Here is a 12648-nt window from a genome sequence, read left to right on the forward strand (position 1 = left end):
ATACTCTGAGATCTGGCCAAATAGGCTCTGATATTCCTCACATGTAACACTCCATCTCCAGTCTCCCTGCCTTGGCACAGACTGTCCCTCATGCCTGCAATGCCCTCCTTCCTCACCACTACATCTAAGACTCACTCCTTTCCTTTAAATCTCAGCCCAAGAGCAATCTTCTACATGAGGATTTTCCAAATCTCTCTAGCTACTAGTAGCTGCCAGCCCCCAAATATCTTGTATTTGAGTGTTTGTTTTAGGTATAATTATATGTGTGCATGTCGTCTCCCCATAGAATGTACACTCTTTGTGGACGAGGCCTGTTCCATTTATTTCTTTATATCTATTGCCACACAGAGGATGGCATGTGTCAAACACATAGAAAATGCTTGATAAATGTTTGTTGGTTGATTCATGATGACTTAGACCATAGCCTTTCTTCTTGGTAAGAATCTCTTCCTTGGTATCTTTTAGTTAACTCCAATCACCCTTTTGCCCTTCTGGTTGATAGGGGTTTAATAGTAATTCATGTGTTTAGTTTATGTTAGGCTCTTAGCTTTTAGAACTGGAAGGGTCTTTGAGAGATCATCTTGTCCAACCGCTTCATTTTTATAGATAAGAGAAAAGGAGAAGAGACTTACCCAAGAGCTATGTGGCTAGAAAGTAGCAAAGCTTAGTCATCCATCTCCAAATCTAGCATGTTTTTTGCTCTGTAATGTTGTCTCAAGGCTCAACTTTTTAAATCTTCTATAAGAGATTTGGCTCAAAAATAAAAGGCTCCATTCCTGTTTCAGTTGTGTAATGTGGTGTATTCAGTACAGTTCTCACTTGTGAATTTCTATAGCCAATCTCTGTACTTTAGGACCCTGAGGATACCCACCCCACCCACCCACCCAGAGGCTCACCTTGTTCAATGGACACCCCACAATTTGGAGTTAAGTGAATTTCATAAATTAAGCCATGTTCTCAGGCCTCAGTTTTCACTTCTGTAAAAGGAGGGAGTTGGTCTACATGTTCTGTAATAGCCCTTCCAGCTCTAATATTCTATGTTTTAAGGTCTCTTCTGGTTCTGATATTGTCAAGTCCTCTGCCCCTTTGACCTTTTGTATAGCTGCTGTGTAACTCTGCTGACAGAACAGGCATTCCGAAGAGTGGAGATCAGTTCTGGAGATGTTTCACAGACCCTGTTTATCTCTGATTCTCCCAGGAGAAGTGCTTGGCCCTGGGAGAAGCAGAGAAAAATTTGCCTGTAGGAATTAATTTGCACAGAAAATGTTAGTTTCTATGACGTTATTTAAAAAATACACTATTTTCCTAGACACTTACCTATTTTATTTGCTTTGGTCTTTGTTTAGAAAATGTTAACAATAGCAAAAGTAATAAATAACCCACATTTCTATATTTCATTAAGAGATGCAAAATACTTTTCTCACAACTAAGTAGCATAATTATTATTATCCCTGTTTTATTGAGAAGGAAATTGAGACTCAGAGAGGGGAAAGATCATAGCCCAGAATCACACAAATCATCAGTATCAGAGCTGAGACTCAAACCCAGGTTTCTGGGCTCTAAGACCAGGATTCTTTCCACTCTTTTTGTCCCTGGCATCAGTTTCCATGGACTTCCCAGCCATGGAAAGTGGGAATTCTTGAGGGGTAACTGATTGTCTTAATGTGGCTTGAGTGAGATTTGGTATTCTAGGTATGGAGTGGGGTTGGAGGGGTGGGAGACAGGGAGGTAGATGGAGGGGTATGCCTGGAGAATTGGTAATTGGTTGGTACTGAAACTCCCTACCACCAGGAAAAGGGACTCTCAGCTTACGGGCCTTTTTTTGGCAGGGTAATTCAGGGATTTTGGCTTCCCTCAGTTTCTTTGTTTAGCTGAGTAGGGAGGCTACTGAGGACCTAGCAGTAATGTGATGGGTATGTACCACTGTTCAAATTGGGAATATGCCCAGGGGAAGGAGTATATCAGGAACTCAGGGATGCTTGTACAGACTCAGTATATGGGGCCATGTGGGAGTCCCCAGGATGTACTTTCTGATGTGGGGATAAGTCTGTGATAGTGAGTGTATATGGTATGTATGTGGTATTATTAACAGATGCAAACTGCTGAGGGTTTGGACCAGCTCTGGAGGTTTAACTAGATACCACCTCAGGGAGGCAAACAGGCTTATCCTTCATCATTTAGGAATGTAGGCTCTTAATTTACTCTGGGCATCTCTGCAGTTTGCAGGATGTTTAGTCATGTGGTGCATAGATACATGGTCCCAGGTGTGGCATTTGAGACCTTCTGGAAGGAAGACATGAATCGAGGCATAGCATGGTAAATGGGAAACAACCCAACCTTGAAGTCAGTAGATCTGAGTTCCAATTTTGGCTTTGTCAATGATTTTTTTTTTTGCTGTGTGATCTAGGGCAAGTTTTTCTTCCTCACTCGGCCTCAGTTTCCCCATGTGTAAAATGAGGGAGTTGTACTGATTTGCTAAATCCATTCTAATGCTCTATGATTTTTGAAAGCCCTCCTGTTTAGAGCTTTTGCCCCTAAAGAATGACTCGGTTTGAAAAACAAACCACAAATTAGTTCTTCCTCCTTATAGTTGTCAACTGAACACATGAAATGCAAAAGGACTAAAAATCATGGATGAGAGATGTTGAGGTTATTATATCCCAATGACTTCTTATTCACAAAATTAAGAAAAATTCAACCAGCCATTTGTTTATTTTAATCTTAGGTAAAAACTGAGATCCCCTTCTGCCACTACCCTAGTTCAGCTCACTGCTAGAATATTTTAATAGTTTTTTAATTGTCTTTTCCTCTGTCTTCTCTCCTACCCCCATATATTCCCTCTTTAATCCCCCCCCCAATACTTCACCAGTTTCCCCAACACTCTGTTCTGATGACATCATTCTTCTACTCAAAAACCTTCAGTGATTTCAAGCAGTTACCTGCTGAACAAAGTATAAACTCTTGACTCTGGTATACCAAGTTCTTCTTGACTCCAGAATACCTGTCCAGCCTTATATCACACTACTCCCCTACATATATTCTTATGTTCTTGCCAAACTGAATTATTCTCTGTTCCCTGTTCACTTCCTAACCTCTTTTCTCTTGTCCTTTGCTTTTTGTTACCTGCAGTTTCTGGAATGAACTCCCTCATATCTCCTGCCACTCCTGTATCCATCTGTCGATGTTCTGCCATTCTTTTAAGGCCCAAATTATAGTCCCACTTCTCCATGAAGCTTTTCCAGTCTCCCCAGCTAAAAGTGATTTTTATGTCTTCATATTTTTAGACCTCTGAACTTGCTCTAAACCTCCCCCGTTCCTATTCACCCTTCCATCATAGTTGTCCAGAAACTTGTCCCTCTCCCCATTGAAACATAAGCACCTTGAGAGAAAGGTTTTTGTCATCTCTCTCATTGTATTCTCAACATCTAACATAATATAGAAGACACCCCTTTTAATCTTCCCCCCTCCTGTGTTGTATACACACTCATCTAGCCTTCATTTCTCTTATCCCCCTGGATATTCATATATCTCTGTAGGAAAGATATTATCAGCTTCATTTTCCAGTTTATGAAACATTGATCCAAAGGAGCATAGTGACTTTCCCAAGGTCATATACCTAGTAAGCAGCCTAGCCAGGATCTTAACATAGGTTGTCTCATTCCCACCTCCGGGCTCTTTCCATTAGACTTACACTACTTCTCTGGAATTTGATTAACTACCCAATAACACTCATTTCCTCAGAGTTTTAATGCCTATAGGGCATTGTCTTTATAAAAACTCTGTGAGGTACATTGTACAATTATTGTTTTACCCACCTCAACAGGAAGGGAAACTGAGGCTCAGAGGAATTGAGTGATAAGATCATAAGAGTTTAGGATTGGAAGGAACTTTAGAGACACACTAATCCATCCTCCTTATTTTCAAGATGAGGAAACAGAGGCCCAGAAAAGAAAAGTGACATAAGGACCTAAGGTATATGGTCAATAAATATTAGATGTAGGATTCCAAACCTAGGCTTCCTGACTTCAGAACCATCCTTCTTTCTCTAGTTTTTGGAGGAGGAGAATGTTGAGAAATGACCTCTGTTCCCCTAAGGAGGAGCAAGAAAATCCATGGATTAACAGATACCAGCCAACATTCTAAGGGCTTGGATTTAGGGGTGACTTGAGTCTAACGCCCACCTTCAGGACTTGCTAAGTTGTATGTCTGTAGGAGAATCCCTTTAGCTCTTTGCTTTGTTTTTTTTAAAGCTTTCTCATCTATAAATCAGAGATAGCATTTTCATTTCCTAATTCAGGTAGTGATCTTGTGAGGGGAACACACTGCAAACCTTAAGGCACTATAGAAATAGTTATTATTATTGTTATTATTTCTCTCATATGCGTCATGTAACCAACCTAGAATGATCTTTACTTTGCAGCAAAAGACCCTGTGTTGTGGTCCCTGCCAGGAACCACAGCAGGGATTGTGTTCCAACCCCAGTTCCTTCCCAAGAGGGTTGGGGATAAGGGCATAAGTGGAGAAAGCCTACTTAAGGGGAAGCCCAAAGTCTGAAAGTAGGTTTGGGGATGGGCCTTTTCAGGCGTGGTTGAAAGAGAGGAAAAGGAGCCAACAAACACCTAGGGGACTCAAATTCTAGGTGAGCCAACTCTGAGTACAGGTTTTACTTAGAATCAGAAACCCGTGCCTGATAAAATGGATGTGTTCCCCAAATTTCATTGTTTTTGTTTGTTTTTTCTTCTTCTTAGTTTCCTAGTAAAAGCTCCTTCTGAAAAATTCCAACTTTGTTTCAGTTGAAACTAAAAAAGTTTCCTACTCTTGGATCAGTATGAGAGGGGACATGGTATAGAAAGGTTAGTGTGCCTCTGAGCAGAAGCAGATTATCCACTGGGTACAGTAAGTCTCTTCCGAGTGTTATTTTGAGTTTCTCTCTTTTAAGGCAGAGCATTTCCCCTTTTGTGGGTGGGGGCAAGGGCAAGAAATGGTAGCATGGAAACCAAAGCAGTGGCTCTTTCTTAAGAGCGGAAGAGAGGGAAGCATGGTAAAGTGGACAGAATGCCAAACTTGAGTCAGGAAAACCTGGGTTTTGTGGCAGGTGAAAGGCGAATGACTGAGGAAACAAAGGTTTGATCTTCTGAGCATATCAATTTATCAAGCATTGTATGGTAATTGCCCCCCAAAACAGGACCAGACATCCTCAATTTAGGCCTGGACCTCAAATACAGAGAGAGACAAATTTTTATACATTAAAACAAATCGAATAATAGCAATTAATTAAAAGGAAACAATACACCATTAGGTAATCTTATTTCTAATTGGAAGAAAGATTAAAAACATTGCCAAGTTGGGAGGGGAAGGCTCAATAGGTGCAGTTCTCAGATTTCAGAAAAAGAAGTGTTCCACTTTTCCGAAGTGTTTACAAATAATCAAAGGAGCATGGAAACAATAACTGATTGGTCAGTATGGGACCAGTTTTCAAATAAGACATATGGGTTGCTTGAGATGTACTGTGTGAGATGTAGTGTGAGAACACTCCTTGCATCAATCTTTGGATCAAATCCTGGTCAGAATAACCTAGACCCTTAGTTAAGGGTCTCTAAGCAGCAGGGAGAGGTGGCCCTGTTTCCAAGTCATGCAGGCTGGATTCAAACAACGCAATAAGGTTTTTTTCCACAAGACAGAAATTGGAATAGACCCATAACTGAGTAGAAACTAAGCTAGCTCTGGAATTGAGTCACAAAATGGAGTCAGTGAGGTTCACTTAATTCCCATAATTAACGATTTGGTGTGTTGCTAATCTCAATTCCCTCAGTTTGAAGTCTACCACAGACATTTACTGTCTATGTGACCCTGGACCACTCAATTTAAACCTGTGGGACTTAGTGTTCCCATTTGTAAGATGAGGGGATTGGCTTTGATCACCACTAAGGTATCTTCCAGATCAAAATCTCTGAGTATGATCTGCCTGATACTTGAACCTGGTGAGCACCAAGTAAGAAGCAACTGATTGATTCATTGCTTTGGGATCCAGATTTATCCCATCAATCACACATGATGGGTTTTATTTTGTGTGTACAGCCAGACAGGGAAACTGGGGGAAGGGATAGAAAAGCATTGGTCTTAGGATCAGAAGGGTTAGGAAGGAGACATGAACCCTCAATACATACTCAAGAAAGTAAGGACTAGGAAGAAAATGGTGAAGGAGAATGGTCTATTTTTTTGTTTCCTAGGAGTGCTTCTTTTTTTTATTTGTTTTTGGAGGGTGAAACAGGGAGAGTACTTTCTATTACTGCTCTTCCTATTGTTATTGACTAGATCAGTTGATACGGGAGTGGCATGAGCACACCAGGATATTATTATCATCAGTTTAATTTCTTATCGGTGGGAAAGTACTCTAAATACTCTTGTTTGCAGATGACTGTGCTGATTGCATCTAGCTTTGAGAAACTTCAAGGTCTCATGAAAGACCTATAGTTATTCAAGAGAGATCAATTTATCAATTTGGGTTGTATTCAGCTCTTCCAGGCTGTAGACCCAATGTTCTATCCACTGCACACCTAGCTGCCTAAGTGTAAGAGATGTGCACTTAAGGGCAGTGGCTTCAGACTAGGGACTAGGGCAAAGAGTGTTTAGAGGCCTGAGGTTATATACTGGGCAAGAAACAGGAACAGAAGCAAGGAAGAGCTATTGTGATTTTTAACCCAGGGTGGGATTTTAGATTCAGCCTGCAAACCAATCTGAGGCCTGCAGCTAACTGACCTTGGCAGAGAGCTCAGACCAAGGGGAGCTGCAGTTCTGTCACTGACCCAGCTGAACTTTCCAGCTAGCTGACAGGGGATAGGGACAACAGGAGTCTGCTGGACCTCCAATCAGAGGCAAGCCTATACTTGGGTTACCCAGACCCAAACCTGAATCAGAAGTTGTCAAAACTCAAATTAGAAGGAAAGCCATCAGATCATGCCTCTTTAAGTACACTGAAAGTTTCCAGGTCCCTGGTCTGGGCCATTTCTTTGATCCTTAAAGAATATTATACTCAACACCCAGAGAAATCAGCAACAGAACCCCAGAAAATGCCCATCTATGCCTCCAAAGGTCTAGACATTCCCTCCAGAAGTACACAGAATCAGACCCTAACATAAAGTCCCAGGTTGGGGCATAAGGCTTGACATCAGGAAGTATGAAGAATGAGTAAACAAAAACAAAAACAAAAAAACACAGTAACAACAAAACTCCGACCATAAAGAGCTAGTAGGGAAAGAAAGATGCTTAACACACAAACCCAGAAGAAGGATGTATCTCCAAAACATCTACAAGCAAAGTAAAAAAACAAAACAAAACAAACAACCCACAGTCTGGACACAAGGTCAATTAGAATTCATGGGAAAAAATGAAGCAGGGTTTTTTTTTTTAAATGTTAAAAGATGATTTTGGAAATGAATTGAGAGCATCAGAGGAAATAAGTGAGAGCTATGGAGGAAAAACTTGGAAAGAGAATTAATTGGGTAATACAAGAGGTACAAAATGGACCAAATAGAAGTTAATGACTCCATGAGACAACAAGAAATATTCAATTCAAAAGACTGAAAAAAGGAGAAGAAAATATATATCTCTTATTAAAAAAAAAACAACCAACTGACCTGATAAACAGACCAAGAAGAGATAAATTAAGAATCTCTGGATTAGGCAGAACCAAGATAATAGAGTATTAGGAAGAAGTACAACCAAGATCCCTCCAGCATGACTCCTTCACAAAATATACCAAACCAAGTCCTGATCAGAATGTAAGAAACTCACAGGGAGTCATATTTCCAGACTGTTTCATCACAGGAAGATAGACAAAAAAGTCTGTGTACCTTGAGGATGGGGATTTTTGTCAGGGCACAGTATATAGAGCATTCCAGTGCACTGGGACTAAAAGAGGACCAAGACTGTACCCGAGTGTAATATGGGGTACCACAGCCTAGCATAGGGTATAGGAACAGGAACCAAATGAAAGCTTTGTCTTTTATTAATCAGTTCCTCTCAGTAAAACAGTGATCCAAGACAGTTACAAAAGACTCATGATGGAAAATGCTATCCATATCCAGAGAAAAAACTTATAGACTCTGAATGCGGATTGAAGCATACTATTTTCACTTCATTTTTTTCATGTTTTTTTTCCTTTTGGTCTGTTTCTTCTTTCACAACATGACTAATATGGAAATATGTTTTATTTGATTACACATATATAACCTATATAAAATTACCTACCATTTTAGGAAGATGGGAGGGAGAGAAAAAAATTTGGAACTCAAATTTTATAAAAATGTTAAATGTTAAAATGTTTAAAATGTTAAAAACTGTTAAAATGTTAAATGTTAAAAGTGTTAAATGTTAAATGTTTTTAATATTAAAGATGTTAAATGTAAAAAATGGTAAAAAAAAGTTTTTACGATTAATTGGAAAAAATAAAATATTATTTTAAAAAATCAGTCCCATATTACAGATTCAGGGTGAAATGAGGAGTTGACTTGTGCCTAGGGTTGGCATTTCAGGGTAAGGAAGCATTGGCAACAAGCCCTAGACTGGAAGAAACAAGTTCAGAAGTAACCAGTAACTGTGTGGCTCTGACCTTAGGAGCTGAGAACCATCTCAGTTCCAGCCTCCAGCCCAGTCTGAAGCCTGCAATAGAATAACCAGGGCAGAAATCTCAGACCAGAGGGAAGCCTACAATTCCATCACTCTTAATATGCAGAGCTTTCCAGCTGACTGATAGTGACTGAGTACATCAGTATTCTATTAGAACTTCTAACCATGGGCAAGTCTACACAAATGTTGCACAGACCCGGATCCAGGATAGGAACTTACAGAGGATAGAGGAGGAGGGCAGGGATCAGATTTTTCTCTGAATCAAACCACTTGCACTATCAGCTTCCAGGTTTCTGACCCTGAGAACCTAGAATAATATAAAACGCAATCCTCCCTCTCCACCCCTCGTCTCACCCCCAGTAAATCTAGAGAAGGCCCCAGGAAGACAAAAGCTGATGTCAGATATTCCCCTAAGAAGTGCCAAGAGCACACCCCTAACAAAATGTCTGAAATCAGGAAGCAGGCTAGAAGAATGAGCAAAGACAAACAGAATGTCACCAAAAAGAGCTATTATAGTGACAGGGTTACTCAAGACACGAACCCAGGAGAATGACTCCCAAATGCTTACAAGCAGAACTGCTCTCTGGCCAGACTGCTCAGTTAGTGTGGGCAGCACTGAGGCTCCTGCAGAAACTCTGCTTGCAGCTGGAGCCCAGGAGGGGCTGTGCCACCACTATCTGAAATGTTTTGACATGAAGGTATCAGCTGTGACACATGTTTAAAAAGAAATTTTTGTGGTTGAAGATGCAAGTGCTGAATTTGCTACTATTATAATCTTTGTGCATCTTGTTATGAAAGTGGTGAGGCAACAAGTCATGCGACTGAAAGTATGCAGTGTAGACTAACAAGGGTAGATTTTTTTTCATCTCAATAGTTTTTTTCACCAATTACACGTAAAGTTAGTTTTTCAACGTTAATTTTTATAAAAAATTGAGTTCCAAATTTTTCTCCCTTCCTCCCTCCCCCCACCTCCCCAAGACAGCAAGCAATCTGATATAGGTTATACATGGACAGTCATGTTAAACATATTTCCACATTAGTCATGTTGTGAAACAAGAATCAGAACAAAATCAGGAAAAACCGTGAGAAAGAAAGAAAGAACAAAAAAAGTGAAAATAATATGCTTTGATCTGCATTCAGACTTCATAGTTCCTTCTCTGGATGTGGACAGCATTTTCCATCACGAGTCTTTGGTTACTGTGTTGGAGCATTGTATTGCTGGGAAGAACTAAGTCTGTCAGAGTTGATCATCACACAATGTTGCTGTTACTGTGTACAATGTTCTCTTGGTTTTGCGCACTTCACTCAGGTGTTTCCAGGTTTTTCTGAAATCCACTTGCTCATCATTTCTTATAGCACAATAGTATTCCATTACATTCATATACCACAATTTGTTCAGCCATTCCCTAATTGATGGGAATTGCCTTAATTTCCAATTCTTGGCCAACACAAAAAGAGCTGCTATAAATATTTTTGTACATGTGGGTCCTTTTCCATTTTTTATGATCTTTTTGGGATACAGACCTAATCATGGTATTGTTGGATCAAAGGGTATGCACAGTTTTATATCCCTTTGGGCATAGTTCCAAATTGCTCTCCAGAATGGTTGGATCAGTTCACAACTCTGCCAATAGTTCATTAGTGTTCCAATTTTCCCACATCTTCTCCAACATTTATCATTTTTCTTTTCTGTCATATTAACCATTCTGACAGGTGTGAGGTGGTACTTCAGAGTTGTTTGAATTTGCTTTTCTCCAATCAATAGTGATTTAGAGTATTTTTTAATATTATCATAGATAGTTTTAATTTCTTCTTCTGAAAACTGCCTGTTCATATGCTTTGGCCATTTAGCAATTGGGGAATGACTTATATTCTTATAAATTTGATTCAGTTCTCTATGTATTTTAGAAATGAGGCCTTTATCAGAGACACTGGTAGTAAATATTGTTTCCTAGCTTTCTGCTTTCCTTCTAATCTTGGTTGCCTTAGTTTTGTTTGTGCAAAAACTTTTTTTAATTTAATGTATCTCTTGTTTGGCCATAATTCTTCCCTTCTCCATACATCTGACAGGTAAACTATCCCTTGTTCTCCTAATTTGCTTATAGTATAATCCCTTATGTGTAAATTACGTACCCATTTTGACCTTATCTTAACAAGGGTAGATTTTGATTTGTATCAAGGTTGAGAAGCTTTCTCAGTAAAGTAACCAGTCTTTTACTTGCCTCATCATGAAAAAATGGGTTTTATGGAAACATCTCTTCAAGAACATGTTACTTCTGAACATGCAGAAATATCAACAGAAGTGATTTGTCCAATCTGCGCAGCACTACCTGGTGGAGATCCTCATGATGTTTGATGGCAAATGACTCTGTAGCACATCGTGCCAGCCATAGAGGTTGAGAGGAATCAAATACAGTTTGGCTTCTATGAAGAATGTTTCCCCCGGCTGAGGATCAGGAAGTCCTTGTGCCTGTAGATCAAACATGCATTTTACTAGGAATTTCTTCTGACAGAATTGATTTTCTCCAAGTAGTAAGGAAGCTATGAATCCTATAGCTGAGCTTTTTTCTCCGTTGTCAGGAATGAGATGTTCTGCAGAAGGACAATTCAATTCCTCTGGCCCCTCAGTTTCTCATTTTTATAGGCTACAGTTGCAGCCTAGGATGACAACATATGCAGACAGTATAGTGACAAATGGATACAGCCCATAATGCAAGTCAGCACATGAATACAACCACTACAATTACACCAGCAACAGCAGTAGTCAACATCAAACATGGAAAACAGTCAGCAAGCTATTTAGAATCCTCAATTTCTTCCTATGAGGTTGAATGATCCCAAGGTGTCAGAAAGGGAACGTCAGTCAATGGAAAGTGAGCAGGCTGAGCAGAGCCTTTTTTTGTCCAAGAGCTTCTACTGCCCATTTTGATATGTGAAGGAAGTTCCTCTTCAGATAGGGATAAATGAGGTGGAGTGGCGAGGACGTTGCAAAGTTTGGTACTTTGAGCTGTGTGGATATTATGCCTTTAGAGGTTGCTTTAGAAAAAACTACATTTTAAAGGAAATGAACCTTTACCACCTTTTCTCAGATGACATCCCAAATCACAGACAATATCCTCTATGCTGTATTTGCCAATGAAAGTGAACGACTCTCTTGGGTTTGTTTTGCTGATTATAATTTCATGTCTGTCACTCTTGTTACGTTGTGTACGTTCAGAGTAAGAGAGAAATATATACATATATATATATACGTATATATTTGTCAATCATCTCCACTTAACTAATTTTTACTTTTAGTAGGCAAATGTAGGGGGTAGTGCAAGGGGTGATTTCTGCTTCCTGTATCTTGACATACAAAAGACTTGTAAGACTGTATATTCAAACAGAAGATGAAAATTGAACTCCCTAATGAATATCAAAGAACAAAAACGAACAAAAACTTCTTTGGTTGTTTTCCTTACAAAAAAGGAGCATATAAATAAATGTATATGTATGTACATATATATGTTTATAGAGAGTTATATAGATATGTATATATATACACATAAATATGTACAGTAAGGATATGTTTATTTGTGTGTATATACATATGAATATGTATATGTATGCATATGTATATACATACATACACACATATATCTATCCATACAAATATACAGACCATCTTGTACTACGTCGAATTAGGGTAGTTGGGTGACAGAGCACTGGACCAGGATGCAGAAATGCCAGGGTTCAAATCTGGCCTTAGATACTTGCTAGCTATGTCACTTAACTTTTGTTTGCCTCATTTTCCTCAACTGTAAAATGAGAATAATAATAGTACCTATCTCTCAGGGTGCAATAATCCCTGGAATGTGTCAAAAATTGGCTTTACTTTTGAAAGAATTTAGTATCTCTAGGGACTAGCAGCTTGTTATCAGAAAGCAAATTACTAGTGGGAATAGGGGAGAAGAGACTTTTTTTTCAATGTAAAATATTGAATAATAATATCCTGGTGAATGACTCAATTCAACAAGTATT

The 12648-nt window shown here is 39.2% G+C and overlaps 1 protein-coding gene and 1 pseudogene across 5 annotated transcripts in view; both read left to right on the forward strand.

Annotated features, from left to right (window-relative positions):
- The window catches only part of LOC114047106 (ras-specific guanine nucleotide-releasing factor RalGPS1), a 490091-nt gene that overhangs the window by 29377 nt on the left and 448066 nt on the right, over positions 1-12648 (forward strand). The gene's annotated exons all lie outside the window — the stretch shown is intronic.
- Positions 9311-11687, forward strand: LOC114046966 (annotated as a pseudogene).

This window comes from Vombatus ursinus, unplaced genomic scaffold, assembly GCF_900497805.2.
Source record: "Vombatus ursinus unplaced genomic scaffold, bare-nosed wombat genome assembly UNPS02014786.1, whole genome shotgun sequence".
Lineage (NCBI taxonomy): Eukaryota > Metazoa > Chordata > Mammalia > Diprotodontia > Vombatidae > Vombatus > Vombatus ursinus.